Source organism: Aegilops tauschii, chromosome 1 (assembly GCF_002575655.3).
Source record: "Aegilops tauschii subsp. strangulata cultivar AL8/78 chromosome 1, Aet v6.0, whole genome shotgun sequence".
NCBI lineage: Eukaryota > Viridiplantae > Streptophyta > Magnoliopsida > Poales > Poaceae > Aegilops > Aegilops tauschii.
In genome coordinates, this window is record NC_053035.3 from 476,428,574 (window position 1) to 476,447,444 (window position 18,871).

The following is an 18,871-nucleotide window of genomic DNA, read 5'->3' on the forward strand; positions in this document are numbered from 1 at the left end:
TGGTTGATTTGTGTCTTAAGGTGTTATTCTAGTACGAACTCTATGATAGATCGAACAAAAAGAATAGCTTCATGTTATTTTACTACGGACTCTTGAATAGATCGATCAGAAAGAATAACTTTGAGGTGGTTTCGTACCCTACAATAATCTCTTCGTTTGTTCTCCGCTATTAGTGACTTTGGAGTGACTCTTTGTTGCATGTTGAGGGATAGTTATATGATCCAATTATGTTATTATTGTTGAGAGAACTTGCACTAGTGAAAGTATAAACCCCAGGCCTTGTTTCCTTGCATTGCAATACCGTTTACGCTCACTTTGATCGCTTGCTACCTTGTTGTTTTTATATTTTCAGATTACAAAATCCTATATCTACTATCCATATTGCACTTGTATCACCATCTCTTCGCCGAACTAGTGCACCTATACAATTTACCATTGTATTGGGTGTGTTGGGGACACAAGACTCTTTGTTATTTGGTTGCAGGGTTGCTTGAGAGAGACCATCTTCATTCTATGCCTCCCATGGATTGATAAACCTTAGGTCATCCACTGGAGGGAAATTTGCTACTGTCCTACGAACCTCTGCACTTGGAGGCCCAACAACGTCTACAAGAAGAAGGTTGTGTAGTAGATATCACCCATCCGTCCTCGCGCCGCAGCCCTCTAACTCTACAGGTGAGCACTCCCCACGGACTTATAGTATTGTACACATCGGTGATCATTCACGTTGGATACATTTTCAAAGTTAAAAGAAGTGTTCAAATGTCACCATGGGATGAGCCCTTCCTTCACGGTTGTCTCGGTATGGTCAGTCCGGTAAGAGCCATTGCCTGTGGGATCGGATCACGTCTAGTCCAGTCAGGTCTAGTCAGCATCAGCTTAAGTTGTCAAGGCGTCCGCCCAATCTTTATAAACGGAAGTGTGTTTCTCTACACTACGAGATACTAGAGGTAAATGTATAGACAGTGCTTGAACTTGCCGTCTATATTCACGTTCGTGCCCTAGTTGCATAATACCAAAAACTGGTGCAAAAAATGGGCTAATGCATTCAATTTGGAGTACTCGCCTTCTAAGATGTTATCTGCCGATGTGAACTGTTATTCCTTTGTAGGGTAACAAGTGGGGGGAGGATATAAGGCGCATATAAGAGGAGGGCGGAGAGAGCGAGTGTCACTCAATTACAGTGTTGTCAGTTACACTTTTGGACTCAACCAACACATTGATCAATTTTCCTCAATTACCTAAACCTACACATGCACCTCGGGTTGTTAACATATATGTGAGTCGTTTGGACTCAGCACGTAAATTACCAAGGATACTAAACTAACAATGCTTATGGGTAGGATGTGGATAAGGTGGTGAGGTTCCACCAAACAATATAAACCAACTATTCCTATATCTAGCGCATTGAGGAAGGCATCGATTGATCACAAACTGCGTTGAAGTGGCCACCCTCCCCCTTTCTACTGTTCTTCTGCACCAAAAAGTCTCAAACTCTAGTGGCTTCTTTGAAACCAATGTGTGTTGAGGTCAATTGAGAGGAACATAAGCTCAAATTGTTAACAAGTAGTATCAGAGCCTACTTCCCACACTGGATCTACCAGACTACCTCTTCAAGCCCAAATTCGTGAGGCGGTAACAGAAGAAGTGATGTCCGTGGAAGCGCTAGTTCTTGAGATCCCCGAGAGAACGAGGAGCCTCGACAAGATCAAGGACGTGCGTAAACAATACGATGGCGATCTGCAGCCAATCAAAGCGTTGACAACGTCGGCAACAAAGGCACCTTGGCTTATGTGAGTAAGTTTCTGTCTAATAAGTATGTGCATGGCTTAAGCCTTCAATGTTTACCACCAGGTGGCGGCAACCTTTTTATTGCGGGTTTTATTTATATTTTTCCTCCACCAATTTTCTTCTGGATTTCGAGGCAAGCAACCCAAGCTTGAGAAAACTAACAAGGTCTTCTTTTGGATTTTTTCTTCTCTATTTTTTCGGTTTGCCTTATTTTTTCTAGTTTTTTCGTTCACTTTTTCTAATACATGAACTTGTTTAATTCATGAATATTTGCTAAAACATGAATGTTTTATAAAAAATATTGAATATTTGTTAAAATTCATGAATATAATTTAGTAGTCATGCATTTTCAATATAGAGATCTCTACCATAACAAAAAAATTAATATATTAAAATCTTTCTAGCCGCATTTCCTAACGGAGTCAATAATTCTTTTTCTAGCGGTTTTGCTGAAGTGCAGAGGAGCAGTGGTGCGCTACTGGGCCCCGCACATGTGAGCGTCTTAGCGGCTTCTCTGCGGACCCAACATGATGCACACACGAGCGGGCGTAGCTATGTCTCGCTTTACGTGAGATAGTAGCTCGCATTGCCTACAAGGAGTCGGTAGTGCTCCAGCCAGGAAGCCCCCATATCCTAGATCCCGAGTGTGCAGGCGTGCAGTGGAGATTACAATGGAAATGCAGAAACCGAGGATTCTACTTGAGACTGATATAAGTGCTGCTGCCAGGCTGAACTCAAATGTAAGGGAGATCAAGGGTAAGCTAAGAACTTTTGAGGCATTCAAAGTTAGTGAACTAGACATACTGCTAATGGAGTTGCTCACAAGTTAGCTAGAGAAGGCTGTGGCTTACGATTATGCAAAACTTGGCTTAATGTACCACCTGTTTGTATTGTGAGTGCTCTGGATTGTGCCATAAAAGTTTAATAAATAGCCACAACCTTTTCCCATAAAAAGGGGATTTAGTAGTGGGCCAACTGAGTAGCCATGTGGGTTTGTCACGCGGATGTCACGCACCTATATTTTTCACTTCTGTTTACATTTTTAACATACTAAATACCTATATTACGAAAATATCAATTTAGTTCATTTTTCTAAAGTGTCCATTGCACATATAAACATGATTATGCAGTGTAAAAGAATGTCCACTCAACCTTTAGAAAATGTTTGTACCGATCAAATGTATCTATGTGACATCTCAAAAATGTTCACGCATTTTGAAAATATACATAATATTTTAAAAATATTATACAATGTAAAAAAATATTCATGTATTCACAAATATGGTTCCATAAGATTCAAAGAGCTATACATTACATTTAATTTTTTCCGTTCTTTTCGAAAAAAAGTTTGTGACATTTAAAAATATACTTAAACAATGTATAAGAAATGTTGGAACCAAGACCCTAACCCTAGCTAGCCCTTGCTCGTCTCTAGCGCTCTCTTTCTGTACTCTCGCTCGAATGATCAGAGGAAGAAGAAGGAGGAAGGAGGAGGGCACGATGAACAAGGAGCTTTCTAGCGCACGAACGCCCGCCGCAACTACGACGTTTCCTTGAGCACGAACTCAACACCTCCGCCGTTACAAAGATCGGCGCCGCGATCTTATACCCGGGCCAGCGCTGGGCGACAACCCCGACGCCTCTACCCACTATTGCGCCTGGTTTGGCCCGCTCCACGCGTGCCCACGACTGCACCGAGCCCGCAACGAACCAACGCGATCACCGCGTCCCGATCACCAACGGCTTCACCCCACACACACACGCGCGGTGTACACATGCACGGACACGCCCGCGCACCACACGCATGCACACACGCACACCTAAGCCGCGGACCCGACGCGCCCAGCTCGCGCCCATACACGCGCTGGACGTGCCCGACCCGTCGCCGCGGCTTATTCTGGCCAACAAGAAATGCCTCATAGTTAAAAAAATGTTTTGTATCAATGAAAACAATTGTTTCGATTTGTATTTGAAAATGTTTGAAATGTATTAAAAAATGTTCAAAAACATGTATTCAAAAAATGTTAATCATCTATTTGAAAAATGTTAAACATGTATTAAAAAATGTTCTATGTGTACAAAAAATGTACAATGTGTATATAAAAAAGTAAACATCAAAGAAATTTCTTTGGAAAAAATGTTAATCATATATTTGGAAACTGTTAAATGTGAAAAAAAGTGTTCCTGATGTATATGAAAAATGTACAATGTGTATGAAAAAATAGATATTTATTAAAAATGAGAAAACCCCAACAAAAGTATACTTGTGAAAACCAAAGAAATAAACAATGAAAACAAATGAATATCGAAGAAACAGAAAGGAAAAGCCGAAGAAAATGACAAAAATAGTGAAAACCCAATAAAGAAAACTACAAAAAAACTGCATGGTAGCTACAGTGTTGGGCTGGCTATCTAGTTTCACGCGAGAGGCTTGCAGCGGGTGACAGAAAGCTCCTGAGCACATGCGTGCCTCTTCTCTCCCGTTACTGTCTGAGGCCGTTAGCAATGCTAGACAAAAAGGTGATTTACGGGCTGATTAGGAGTGATTGGTTGGGATTTAATTATGAGGTGCAGTTTCTCAAAAAAATGGGGGCAAACACACCAGTGAAATTTAGGTGGCCATGGGGGGGGGGGGGGGGGGGGATAAGATGTCACGTTTCTCACCCCGGACAATTCATTGGGACTTGCCTGTGTTTATCATTATTGCTGAGGCCTTCGACGTGGTCTCCTCGTCAGGTGTTCGTGTCCGGCGATCAAGTCAAGACAGATGGCTACACGTTCACATGTGCCATGCTCTGATGGAAGCTCCCAATGCACGGTGAAGAGCAGGCATGCAGGGTGTCTTGCTTTAGCCATATACAACATGACGAGCATGGCATGGTGCCGATTGAACAATCTACATGCGGAAGTCGTGTGAGATCGATCTCACAGTCATGCAACGCAGTCCGAAGTTGTACATATTCGAGATGTTAGCTCGCGAGGAAAGAGCTAAACTGGCTTTTTTTAGGAAAGAGCTAAACTGGTGAGTGCTCCTAATTGGCATTTCAGGCATTGACTAGCGCATACGGCACTCACATGTGTGTCACTTGGTCTCGGCTGAAAGGATCGATATAGTTGACTAGATGGGGGGGGGGGGGGGGGTGAATAGGCAACTAACAATTTTTAGCTTTTCTTTACCAAATTAAACTTTGCATCAAAATAGGTTGTCTAGATATGCAACTAAGTGAGCAACCTATATGATGCAATGACAACAAGCACGCAAGCAAATAAGAGATATAACACGAGTAAGCCGGTGAAGACGAGGATGTGTTACCGAAGTTCCTTTCTTTTGAGGGGAAGTACGTCTCTGTTGGAGCGGTGTGGAGGCACAATGCTCCCCAAGAAGCCACTAGGGCCACCGTATTCTCCTCACGCCCTCACACAATGCGAGATGCCGTGATTCCACTATTGGTGCCCTTGAAGGCGGCGACCGGACCTTTACAAACAAGGTTGGGGCAATCTCCACAACTTAATTGGAGGCTCCCAACGACACCACAAAGCTTCACCACAATGGACTATGGCTCCGCGGTGACCTGAACCGTCTAGGGTGCTCAAACACCCAAGAGTAACAAGATCCGCTAGGGATAAGTGGGGGGAATCAAATTTCTCTTGGTGGAAGTGTAGATTGTGGCCTTCTCAACCAATCCTGAGCAAATCAACAAGTTTGATTGCCTAGGGAGAGAGATCGGGCAAAAATGAAGCTTGGAGCAACAATGGAGCTTTTGGGGGAAGAGGTAAGTCAACTTTGGGGAAGAAGACCCCCTTTTATAGTGGGGGAAGCAATCCAACCGTTACCCCCCACTTCAGCCCCGCAGAGAGCGGTACTACCGCTCCCCCTCGCGGTACTGCCGTTGGGCCCAGAGCGGTACTACCGCGGTGGTCAGGGCGGTACTACCGCACACGAGCGGTACTACCCCCCCCCCCCCCCCACTGCCGCGGCTAGTACCGTAAAACCCGACACGAAAAAAGACCCCTCGAATCGAGGCGGTACAAGCATGAAGCCGCAGCGGTACTACGGCTGGGGGCTACAGCGGTACTACCGTTGTGGAGCGGTACTGCCGCTTGTAGTACCCAAACGGTACTACCGCTCCGGCCCGCGGTACTACCGCTGGGACCAGAGAGGGCACACTGAGAGAGGGGAACGAGCTCATCTACGAAGCGGAAAGGCTCGGAGGGTGTGCAAAGGAAGTGTACGTGATGATTCCACCCTAGCCTTTCCAAAGCGGACCTCCTCTTGATAGTACGGTGATCCCTACGAAACTAGTCCACCAAACTAATTCGAAAGTACTACACCGTCTTCGCTTCAAACTCCGAGGGGAGGGAATCGTCTCGTGCCAAAGAATGAATCTCTGAAAAACTCAATGCACACGATTAGTCCGCAAAAGTATTGTCATCAATCACCAAAACATCTAAGGGATACAAATGCCCTTACGATCTCCCCCTTTTTGGTGGATTGATGACAATACGGGATTTGCACAAACGGGAAGAGACAAAGGACATAAGCAGACCCCAAATCTCTAAAATATAGACGGGCTCCCCCTAGATGTGTGCCATCAAGATAAGTGCTTTGGACTGCACGACACACATACTAGGATCAACACTCCCCCTGTATTTTAGATACCAACAACCTAAGCGTGATACATGAGAGCAGGAAATATGACATAGTAAGCATGCTACTCATGAGATACTAAATGACAAGAGACATAGATAAAGATATGATAAGGATAAGGTAGCATATGTCTCACACCATATGTCTGGAACTTAGGTCTCACGGAACACAAAACCAAACAAAGCAAAAGGAAGCAAACACAACGAAAGCACACAGACACACTCGCAACACAACGACGCAAATCCCTAAACTCTCTCCCCCTTTGGCATTGAGACACCAAAAGGGGCAAAGAGCTAACCTACGGCTCCAGGTGATAGCATGCTGAGGATCTCGAACATCAGGACTCTGCGTGATCATCTGCACCACCATCCTCGGCCGGAAACTGCTCGGCATCTGAATCGGTCCACGGACAGTGCTGCTGGATCCACTCCTCCTCCTCAGTGATCTGACCCTCAGAGCCGCTGGTGACTGTCGCACCCAACTGACGCATAAGCTCCTTGTGACGTCCCCTTTCCTTCTTCTCAGCCACATGAGTCATGTACTGACCGTGAGACTCCATGCAGAACAACTTCTTCATCTTGTGTTTGAGCTTCTTTGCCCAAGAGGGCTCTGCCGCAGAAGGCTCTGTCCCAGAAGGCACATAATCCTCATCGTCATCATCGGCCTCATCCTCGCCCTCGGTCTCCATGGCAGCGGCAGAAGACGGAACCCCAGATGTAGGAACGGAGGCGGCCCAATTATCCTTCTTCCTTAGACGCTTGATCTCATGAGAAACCAACTCTCCAGTTTCCAGCTACTCCGCAGGAAAGGAACATCTCCAGGCCTTCTCAATGAGCAACATGATGAATGGACCATAGATCAGGCACTTGCGCTCAGAAATGGCAGTGAGAAGTTCAGACCACATAACATGAGAGATGTCCAGGGACTCGCTAGTGTTTGCTTCCTTCTCACGCTGGCAGAAGAGAAGCATATCCACGAGATAGGAGTGAACCATATCCAGATTCCCGATGCGAGGAAAGAGGGTCTCTCGAAAGACACGATGAAGGATGTCCAGGTAGGCAGACAACTCATAGGTCTCCTTCTTAGTCACAGGGTGAACCTTCACAGTGCAGTAGGGCCAGAGGGCTTGCTTGTGAGTGGAGTTGACGTTGTGGTGAGGGCGAAAGCCAACAGGAGTCTCAAGCCCGCGATCTTCCACATGAAGTAACTCCATGAAAGCCTTCCACTTGACAGACAGTAACTTGCCATTTGTCATCCAGGTCAGAGTCCTTTCTTCATCAGTTCCAAGATGGACAGTAGCAAAGAACTGGGCCACCAAATCTGCATCAAAGTCCTTGTTGAACTGCATGATTCTGAGAATGTTGAGCTGAGTACACATCTTAAGAGCTTCACGAAAGTATTCGGGATCCTTCTCCATGGCATCCGTGTCGATGGAGCGAACATTAACAAAGAGACTCTTCTTGGCCTTGATCACATCAAAGTAGATGGCAAACTGAAAGCGGTTCCAGAACGGGCGGTTGACCAAACTGGGTTCTTGGTCTTCCGCATAGGGGTTGCGGCGACGCTTTGCCCAGAACTCCTTCGCAGACATCTCAGTCACAGTCTTGGCCGTTGGCTTCGGCCTGTTGGCAAGTTTCTTCTGATGTTGAGGATTAGCACTTGAGGAAGCACCCACTGGCGGCGGTGGAGCACTGGAGGAACCACCAGTAGACTCAGATGTGCGGTACCGCTTTGACGTTGAACGTCCGGGGTTGACACGGCGGACTTGCTGCTCAGGATGTTCATCACCTGGAACCAAACACACGGACACACGAAACAACCAGAAGGAACGATCAAAACCAAATAAACACAACAAACATGGATCAACATGCGGTAGGGAATGATGGAACTGGGCATCCGGCGGTAGTACCGCGCCAGCACAACGGCAGTACCGCTCCAGCGGTAGTACCGCGCCATATGGGCGGTAGTGCCGCTCGCGCGGTAGTACCGCGCAGGAGGGGCGGTAGTACCGCCCGAGACGGGGCACGGAGGATCCCTACTGCCGTGGACAGATCCGGCACTACCGGGGATGCCAAATTCAAAAATAAACCTACCAAACACCAATCCAAAGAGTCTAGTTGCCTTCTCCAAGCTACTCAAGCCTAGATTTGGCCAAAAATCTAGAGATGCAACCACTATTGCCCCTAAAACACGAGATCTGAAAACTAGACAAGAAGAGAAGAGGAACGGGGGCAATACCGGCATCCATGGCAAGAGGACGAGGTGGGGATCGACTCCACCGAGGGAAAAGGAGAGAAACAGTTCGGAGACGGAGGGCCGCCGAAGCCCTCCCGCGGCGAGATGGCACTGGAGAGACGAAGAGGAACGAGGGGACGAAGCAAATGGGTATGGGGGTAGGAAACCACCCCTGCCCACGACTTAACCCCCTGGTCCCGCCCCTCAGCGGTAGTACCGCGGTGATGGGCGGTAGTACCGCTTTGTGCGGTAGTACCGCTTATGCACCTAAGCGGTAGTACTGTGCAGCAACAGCGGTAGTACCGCCCAGTGCAACTCAAAACTAGACTCAACAAGCACAGCACAAAAGAAAAGAAAACGACGGCAAGAAGAGAAAACCAAGAGACACCTAAAGAACACGAGCAAGAGGTCAGAAGACACACCCCTTCAAGAAAGGGGCGGTGGCCGAGGCCACCTATGTTTGAGTCAATTGGTATGGCACCGCGAAGAATTATCCTTGGGCCCATGACCAAAACTCGTCTTTGAAGCACCAGTACCATCAAAAATGGCTAATGTGAAAGAGTTGATCAATTTATGCATAATAAGGGGAGGGAGAGTTCATTAAGAGAACAACACTCCCCCTATGTCCATGCCTACACCTAAACAAGATAACAAGTCGAGTATGGTGGGGAGTGCAAGTGCTCAAGCAACATTGCTCGAATCAATGATATTTAGCTCATGCCTTAACTCGCGAAATCTTGCTTCATCCAATGGCTTCGTGAAAATATCTGCAAGATTATCACGAGTGTTGACATAGTTGAGCTCGATCTCCCCTCGCCTAATATGATCCCAGATGAAGTGATACTGAATCTCAATATGCTTCGTCTTGAAGTGTTGCACCGGGTTGAGAGAAATCTTGATGGCACTTTCATTGTCACACCAAAGAGGCACTTTGTCACAAATGACACCGTAATCCTTTAAAGTTTGCCTCATCCATAAGAGTTGTGCACAACAACTCCCGGCCGCCAGATACTCCGCTTCGGTGGACGAGAGAGACAGACAACTTTGCTTTTTGGAAGACCAACTTACCAACGAGCAACCAAGAAATTGACACCCTCCGGAAGTGGACTTCCTATCCACTTTGTCTCCCGCCCAATCGGAGTCCAAATAACCTACAAGCTTGAAGTTTGCTCCTCTTGGGTACCATAAGCCAAAGTTTGGGGTATGAGCCAAATATCGAAAGATTCGCTTGACCGCCACAAAGTGGCTTTCCTTAGGTGCGGCTTGAAACCGTGCACAAATTCCCACACTCAACATGATATCTGGTCTAGATGCACAAAGGTAAAGTAATGAACCAATCATGGAGCGATATACCTTTTGATCCACCGCTTTACCATTGGGATCGATGTCAAGTTGGCACTTGGTGGGCACTGGAGTGGACGCCGGCTTGACATCACTTAGCTTGAATCTCTTGAGCATGTCTTGAGTGTATTTGGCTTGGTTGATGAAGGTTCCTTCTCTTCTTTGCTTTACTTCGAAACCAAGAAAGAACTTCAACTCTCCCATGGAAGACATCTTGAACTTTGAGGTCATGAGTGCGGCAAATTCCTCATTGAAAGCTTTGTTAGGGGAACCAAAGATAATGTCATCAACATATAGTTGGCACACAAACAACTCCCCTTTGACCTTCTTAGTAAAAAGAGTGGGGTCGATTAGCCCAACTTCAAACCCACGATCTTGTAACAACTCGGTAAGGTGGTCATACCACGCCCGTGGGGCTTGTTTAAGGCCATAGAGTGCCTTATCGAGTTGATACACATGATCGGGAAAGTAGGGATCCTCGAACCCGGGGGTTGTTTGACATACACCAACTCATTAATAGGTCCATTAAGAAAAGCACTCTTCACATCCATTTGTTGCAACTTAAAGTTGTGATGAGAAGCATAAGCAATCAACAAACGAATAGATTCAAGGCGAGCAACGGGAGCAAAGGTTTCACCGTAGTCAATACCCTCGACTTGGGAGTAGCCTTGTGCCACCAATCGTGCCTTGTTGCGGATGATGGTCCCATGAGCATCTTGCTTGTTCTTGAATATCCACTTCGTTCCAATGACATTGTGGTTCCCCGTTGGCCTTGGCACTAATCTCCACACCTTGTTGTACTCGAAGTTGTTGAGTTCTTAATGCATGGCATTGAGCCAATCCGGATCTTCGAGAGCTTCATATACCTTTTGGGGTTCCACACAAGAGACAAACGCATGATGTTCACAATAGTTTGCCAATTGTCTATGAGTGCTTACCCCCTTTTGAATGCTTCCAAGTACATTCTTCATGAGATGACCCTTGGTGGAGAGCTTGGAAGCAATCTTGGCGGCACGATGCTCCAATTCCTCCTCGGAGGTGAGTTGAGGAGCGGTCACTTGATCATCTTGAGCGCCGTCTTGAGCTTGTTCTTGATCTTGAACTTGCTCGGAGGAGAGAACTTGACCTTGGTCATCACTTGGTGTGTCTCCACCGTCTTGATCATGATTTTTCCCTTGGTCTTGTTCATGAGGTTGAGGGCCTTCACTTTGTTCTTCGGAAGCGTGTGGGCCTTGGGTTGGTGATGGCTCCACTTGAGTGGAGCATTGTCCTTCTCCTTCGGCCACAAGGGGTTCCTCAATGGGTAGGATAAAACCAACACCCATTCTTCTTATGGCTTGAGGAGGAATTTCATCACCTACATCACAAGTGCCACTTTGCTCCACTTGGGAGCTGTTATTCTCATCAAACTCCACATTACACGTCTCCTCAATAAGTCCCGTGGATTTATTGAGGACACGGTAAGCATGAGAGTTTGTAGCATAACCAACAAATATGCCCTCATATGCTCTAGCCTCAAATTTAGACAATCGAACACCTTTCTTGAGAATGAAACACTTACACCCGAGCACCCGAAAGTACTTGAGGTTGGGCTTGTTACCGGTGAGTATCTCATATGGAGTCTTGTTCAAGCCCTTGCGGAGGTAGAGCCGATTGGATGCATGACACGCGGTGTTGATGGCTTCGGCCCAAAAGTTGTATGGAGACTTGAACTCCGCCATCATGGTCCTTGCGGCATCCATCAACGTCCGGTTCTTCCTCTCCACAACACCGTTTTGTTGAGGGGTGTAAGGTGCGGAATATTGATGCTTGATCCCCTCATCACCAAGAAACTCATCCAAGGTGTAGTTCTTGAACTCGGTGCCGTTGTCACTTCTTATTGTCAAGATCTTTGCATTGTGTTGACGTTGGGCTTCATTTGCAAAGTCAATGACGGTTTGTTGGGTCTCACTCTTCCTCTTGAAGAAATACACCCAAGTGTATCTTGAATAGTCATCCACAATTACCAAGCAATACTTTCTACCCCTAAGACTATCAAAGGATGGAGGCCCAAAGAGATCAAAATGAAGGAGCTCCAAAGGCCTCTTCGTGTAAATGAGAGTCGTGGGAGGGTGAGCCTTCTCATGAAGCTTTCCTTCGATACAAGCACTGCAAGCACGATCTTTAGCGAAACTAACGTTCGTTAGTCCACGGAAATGGTCCCCCTTGAGAAGACTTTGCAAAGATCGCATATTGACATGGGCTAAACGGCGATGCCAAAGCCATCTCACGTCAACTTTAGCCATTAGGCATGTCGCGGTCTTAGTGGGTCGCTCCGAAAAGTTAATCACATAGAGACCGTTCTCGACATGCCCAACAAAGGCTACTTTGAGAGTCTTGCTCCACAAGAGGGCCACGGTATCAATATCAAAGAAAGTGGCAAAGCCCGTGATAGCAAGTTGACGAACGGAAAGTAAATTGTATGCAAGGGACTCAACTAGCATGACCTTCTCGATCGTGAGATCATGAGAAATGACAACTTTGCCGAGTCCCAATACCTTAGAAGACGAGGCATCACCCCACTCGACATTGGTGGGCATAGATGGAATCTTGTGCACGTCCACCACCAAGTCTTTGCTTCCGGTCATATGATTTGTAGCTCCACTATCGAGCAACCATGATCCCCCACCGGAAGCAAACACCTACAAGAGATCAATGCTTGGTTTTAGGTACCCATTTTGTAATGGGTCCTTTGATGTTAGTAACAAGGGTCTTAGGAACCCAAATGGACCATTCAATATACTCATGAGGAGAACCAACAAATTTGGCATAAACATGCCCATCACTAGCACGGCATAACACATAAGAAGGATTAAAGTCACCGGCTTTGTTGGATGGGGTGGTATTGCCCTTCTTGACACCGTCACCCTTCGCATTGTTCTTCTTCTCCTTGGAAGCACCCTCTCCCTCCTTCACAAAAGTTTGCTTGAGAGGAGGAGGTCGTTTGGTCTTGTCATTCTTCTTCTTGTTCTTGGGCTTGGGTGCGAACCCAATCCCCTCCTTGGCCACAACTTCCTTTTGGTTTCTCAAAAGGTCGTTGAGGTTCTTCTCACCTTGTATGCATGACACAAGGCCTTTCTCAAGCTGCTCCTTCAACTTAGCATTCTCCTCAACAAGGTGCACATGCTCACAACAAGGGTTAGTAGCATTTGCATTATCAATTAACACCATATGAGGAAAGGTGGCTTTCTCCTTAGTTAGCTTTACTTGGAGTTGATCATGAGACTCCTTGAGGCTAGCATGAACACCCTTCAAGACTTTGTGAGCCTTGTCGAGAATGTCAAACTCCTCTTTAAGTCTAGCAAGATCAACCCCAAGTTTTGCCTTCTCGGAGTTTAGCACACGAGACACAACAAGAGCATGATCAAGATCTTTCTTTAACTTAGCATGATCATCGTTGTATGACTCCTCAAGAGCCAAACGAAGACCACGCTCTTCATCAAGAGCATTGGAAAGATCCAAAATCTCATCGGCATAGTCATGGCTATGCCCCTCCATCTTAGAGATGGTATCTTCGTGAGCCTCGATCATGTCATTGGCTTCACCAAGTTGTTCCAAGAGAGCAACGAAGTGCTTCTTGGATTTACCCTTGAGCTTACCCATAAAGGTCTCAAACTCATTTTCCTCCACATTTGTCCCCTCATGTTCATCAATGCTATCCGTCGAAGAAGGATGATTAATGATGGTAGTTTTGATGTTGGGGGTTACCTTGTTGGTGGCTTTAGCCATGAGACACTTGGCGGTGATGTTCTCATTGGGTGAGTCGAAGAGAGACATCCGTGGAGTCTTCGCAATGGCAACGGAGGCCATGGTAGCCGACTCACCATCTTCATCATCGTCATCATCCTCATTGTACTCTTCTTGTACCACCAATGCCTTGGGAGGAGTCTTCTTGGTGAAGTTGCTCTTGTTGGGGAACGACTTGGCCTTGTCCTTTCTAATGAGCTTGCCACCATTGTCTTCCCTCTTCTCGTAAGGGCCCTCCGCAACAAAGTGGCTCACATTGCCACAGTTGAAGCAAGTCCTCACTCGTTGCTTGCCCTTTGCGCCACTTGAATTGCTCTTGTTGAAGTTTGGCCTTGTGTTCTTCTTGCTCCAAAATTGCCTTGAAGCAAGAGCCATGTGTTCATGATAGGCATACTTCGTATCTTCGAGGTTGCCCTCCTCTTCTTCCTCTTCATCCTCTTCCTCCATACTAACCTTGGCCTTTAGAGCAAGGTTGGGCTTCTTTACTCTTTGAGAGCGAAGAACCGCATTGTCGGCGGTCTTGTCCAAGATGCTCATAGCAACAAACTCATCCAACACTTCACTTGAGGACAAGGTGTGAAAGTCCGTCCTTTGACGAATTACGGAGGACATGGCTTTGTGGTAGGGCATCATTGCCTTAAGGAATTTGCGCTTTATCCAATTGTCATCCGTGTCCTTACTTCCATGATCTTGGAGAGAGACCGCGAGTTTGGTTACTCTCCGAAAAAGCTCACGAGGTTCTTCATCTTCTTTCATTGCAAACTCGTCGGCTTCATCTTGCACTACTTCATAGTTGGAGCGTTGAATGCTTGCGCTTCCCGATAGAGGGAAACAACTTGGAGCCATGCATCTTTGGCCACGGTGTAAGGCCGGAGATGAGGAAGATCTTCGGGTGGGATTGCTTCTTGGATGATGAAGAGAGCATTCTCATTGAATTGATGATCCACAACTTCTCCAGGAGTGAAGTTACTTCGGTCATGCGGATAGAAACCTTCTTCAATGATTCTCCAAAGGTTAGTGTTCACATGATTTAAATGACGCTTAAAACGAGAGACCCAAGAATCAAAATCTACATTCTTCTCAATCTTAGGAGCCGGGCCGGCATGATTTAAATGAGTGGAAGGGAGCGGTCCACCATAGACAGGTGGAGGTTCCACATGGGCAAAGATGCCGGTGCCCTTTTTACCACTAGAAGAAGGAGCTTTCTCGCTAGTAGCTTCCCCTTTGTCGGAGGTAGCATCAGTCACCTTGTTGGCGGGATCACCCACTTTCAACGGTGCGGTGGAAAGCTTAAGCCCTTCTAAGTATTTATTAAACATGCTTTCGACCTCGGTAGTCATGGAGGTTTTCAATGTGTCCAACACCAAATTTAATTCCTCACGAGAGACCGTGGTCCCCCATCTCCCGTAGACGAGACCGGATTCACACCGGAGTGCTCCTCCACACCGTCTACGACGTCAACCATACTCTTCGGCGGTAAAGTCCTTAAAAAGAAACCTGGCTCTGATACCAATTGAAAGGATCGATATAGTTGACTAGAGGGGGGGTGAATAGGCAACTAACAATTTTTAGCTTTTCTTTACCAAATTAAACTTTGCATCAAAATAGGTTGTCTAGATATGCAACTAAGTGAGCAACCTATATGATGCAATGACAACAAGCATGCAAGCAAATAAGAGATATAACACGAGTAAACTTGCGAAAGTAAAGGGACGAGATAACCAAGAGTGGAGCCGGTGAAGACGAGGATGTGTTACCGAAGTTCCTTCCTTTTGAGGGGAAGTACGTCTCCGTTGGAGCGGTGTGGATGCACAATGCTCCCCAAGAAGCCACTAGGGCCACCGTATTCTCCCCACGCCCTCACACAATGCGAGATGCCGTGATTCCACTATTGGTGCCCTTTAAGGCGGCGACCGGACCTTTACAAACAAGGTTGGGGCAATCTCCACAACTTAATTGGAGGCTCCCAACGACACCACAAAGCTTCACCACAATGGACTATGGCTCCGCGGTGACCTCAACCGTCTAGGGTGCTCAAACACCCAAGAGTAACAAGATCCGCTAGGGATAAGTGGGGGGAATCAAATTTCTCTTGGTGGAAGTGTAGATCGTGGCCTTCTCAACCAATCCCGAGAAAATCAACAAGTTTGATTGGCTAGGGAGAGAGATCGGGCGAAAATGGAGCTTGGAGCAACAATGGAGCTTTTGGGGGAAGAGGTAAGTCAACTTTGGGGAAGAAGACCCCATTTTATAGTAGGGGAAGCAATCCAACCGTTACCCCCCACTTCAGCCCCGCAGAGAGCGGTACTACCGCTCCCCCTCGCGGTACTGCCGTTGGGCCCAGAGCGGTACTACCGCGGTGGTCAGGGCGGTACTACCGCACACGAGCGGTACTACCCCCCCCCCACACTGCCGCGGCTAGTACCGTAAAACCCGACACGGAAAAAGACCCCTCGAATCGAGGCGGTACTAGCACGAAGCCGCAGCGGTACTACGGCTGGGGGCTACAATGGTACTACCGTTGTGGAGCAGTACTGCTGCTTGTAGCACCCAAGCGGTACTACCGCTCCGTCCCGCGGTACTACCGCTGGGACCAGAGAGGGCACACTGAGAGAGGGGAACGAGCTCATCAACGAAGCGGAAAGGCTCGGAGGGTGTGCAAAGGAAGTGTACGTGATGATTCCACCCTAGCCTTTCCAAAGCGGACCTCCTCTTGATAGTACGGTGATCCCTACGAAACTAGTCCACCAAACTAATTCAAAAGTACTACACCGTCTTCGCTTCAAACTCCGAGGGGAGGGAATCGTCTCGTGCCAAAGGATGAATCTCTGAAAAACTCAATGCACACGATTAGTCCTTAAAAGTATTGCCATCAATCACCAAAACATCGAAGGGATACAAATGCCCTTACACCGGCCCATTAGCCCTCTCCACTCCTCGCTTGCTCGGTCGAGCCACTAGGTCTTCCCTCGCTCTGTTGACAGATTGAATGGTTCTATTGACCAGTGAAACGATCAATGGGTGACCTTTGACCATTGACTTTTGAAGAAAGTCATATTTTTGCTAAAACTTTTCACGAATTTTAAAAATTATGTGTGCTTGGAAGAAGTTCACCGATTCGAAAAAAGTTCACGAATTTTCCAAAAAAGTACACGAATTTGGAAAAAGTCCGTGAAGTTGAAAAACATTCTTAAATTTATTTTTTTCAAGAATTTGACAAAAAGTCCACGAATTTGAAAAGACATCATGAAATTGAAAAAAGTTCATTTTGAAAAAAAAATCACTGAACTTGAAAGTTCACGAATTGGGAAAAGTTCATTGATTTGAAAAGGAGTTTATGAATTTGACAAAAAGTTCATGAAATTAAAAACATTCATGCATTAAAAACAAGTTCATGGATCCAAAAGTATGTTCAGAAATTTAAGATAATGTTCAATGATTTGCAAAAATGTTCCCGAATTTGAAAAAGGTCACGAGTTTAAAATAGTTCATGAATTTAAGCAAATGGAAAAGAAAAGACAAAAAGAAAAATAATAATATAAAATTAAAAATGAAAAAAAAAATTGAATAAATAATGACAAAACAAAATCAAAAAAAAATGTGACAGAGAAGACACACACAAGCAGAAAAAAAAGAAAGTCACTAGACGCAACAAGTTAGCATTCCTAGTTTATTACTGTGGGTGAAAGTAAACACAAGGTCGGCAGTACGAACCTCAGTACACACACCTATTTTTTAGGGTTACAAAAAAAAGGCCAGCTCAAGACGGAGGGTTGTGCGCCGGTTCGTGAAATACACCATAACCGACGCTGAGAGTGCCAAATAGAAGTTGGGTAAACTAGTAAAGCTCCTTTTTTTGATCTTGTGCAGTGGCAACCCTATGGAGGGAAACAGAACTGAGGCTGCATTGCACTTGTGATAACCTATTTTTAGTGTTACAAGAAAAAAGCCCAGCCCAAGACAGAGGGGGTGTGCGCCGGTTCCTAAAATACACCATAACCAGCATTGAGGGGCGCCAAATAGGAGTTGGGTAAACTGGTAGCCTCATTCTTTTTTCATCATCTGCAGTGGATGAATGCAACGCAACCCTATGAAGGGAAACAGAACGTCTTACATGATGAGACAGAGGGAGTACTTGTGATTTGTGAAATTGGTGTCGTGATGCAAGTGCAACCAAGTGGCCATGTCCAAAAAACTATACGTCTCGAAGCACAAGCTGACAAGCCGCCGCGAAGCCAGGCAATGCGACAGTAGGAGTGCACTGGCATGCACACCGCGTCATGTGGCTTGTACTCGCCTGCAAATGTTGTCAAACAGATTTCGTCGCAACTTCTTAAGGATAGATGTAGGCTGCAGCGACTCACCATGAGATCATGGAGATAGGACACGAGTTCATGATGCTTACAGCCTGAGGATAGAAAGGCCGTCACTCCAGTCACCGAGTTTCAGTTACCTCTTTGATGTGATGTAAAGTGTTGCTACTTCACTGAGTTTCAGTTACCACAGGTTGCCCGCAAGCAACTAAGAGCATCTCCAGCCGTTGGACCCCAGGAGGCATAAAAATCGTCGCCTGGGGATGAGCTGGCGGTCGAATCGGCTCTGGGGCGGTTGGGCATCCCGCCGTCGCCCCCAGGCGCCGATATCGGCCTAGTTTTCGGCACACTTTGGGCGAAAAATGACCGATATCGGCGATAATCGGCCCATAATCGGCGTGGTTCGGCGTTGTTTTATCACATAGTTCATCACAGAAAATCAAATAGTTCAAGAAAATAGTGCAACAACAAATAGTTCAATACAAATTATATAGTTCAACAAATAAAAACTCATATTTCATCACACGTCGAGCTAGGCATCACCCTTGATTCTCCATAGGTGCTTCACTAGATCCTGCTGCAGTTGATGATGCACCTGTGGGTCTCGGATCTCCTGACGCATACTGGGGTAGGCAGTCCAGGTTGCCGGTAGCTGGTGATAAACTTCGGCTAGAGGACCCTGCCTGTAGTATGGTTCAGTGTCAAACACTGGCTCTTCCTGCTCGCTCTCGATGATCATGTTGTCCATGTTAGAGTT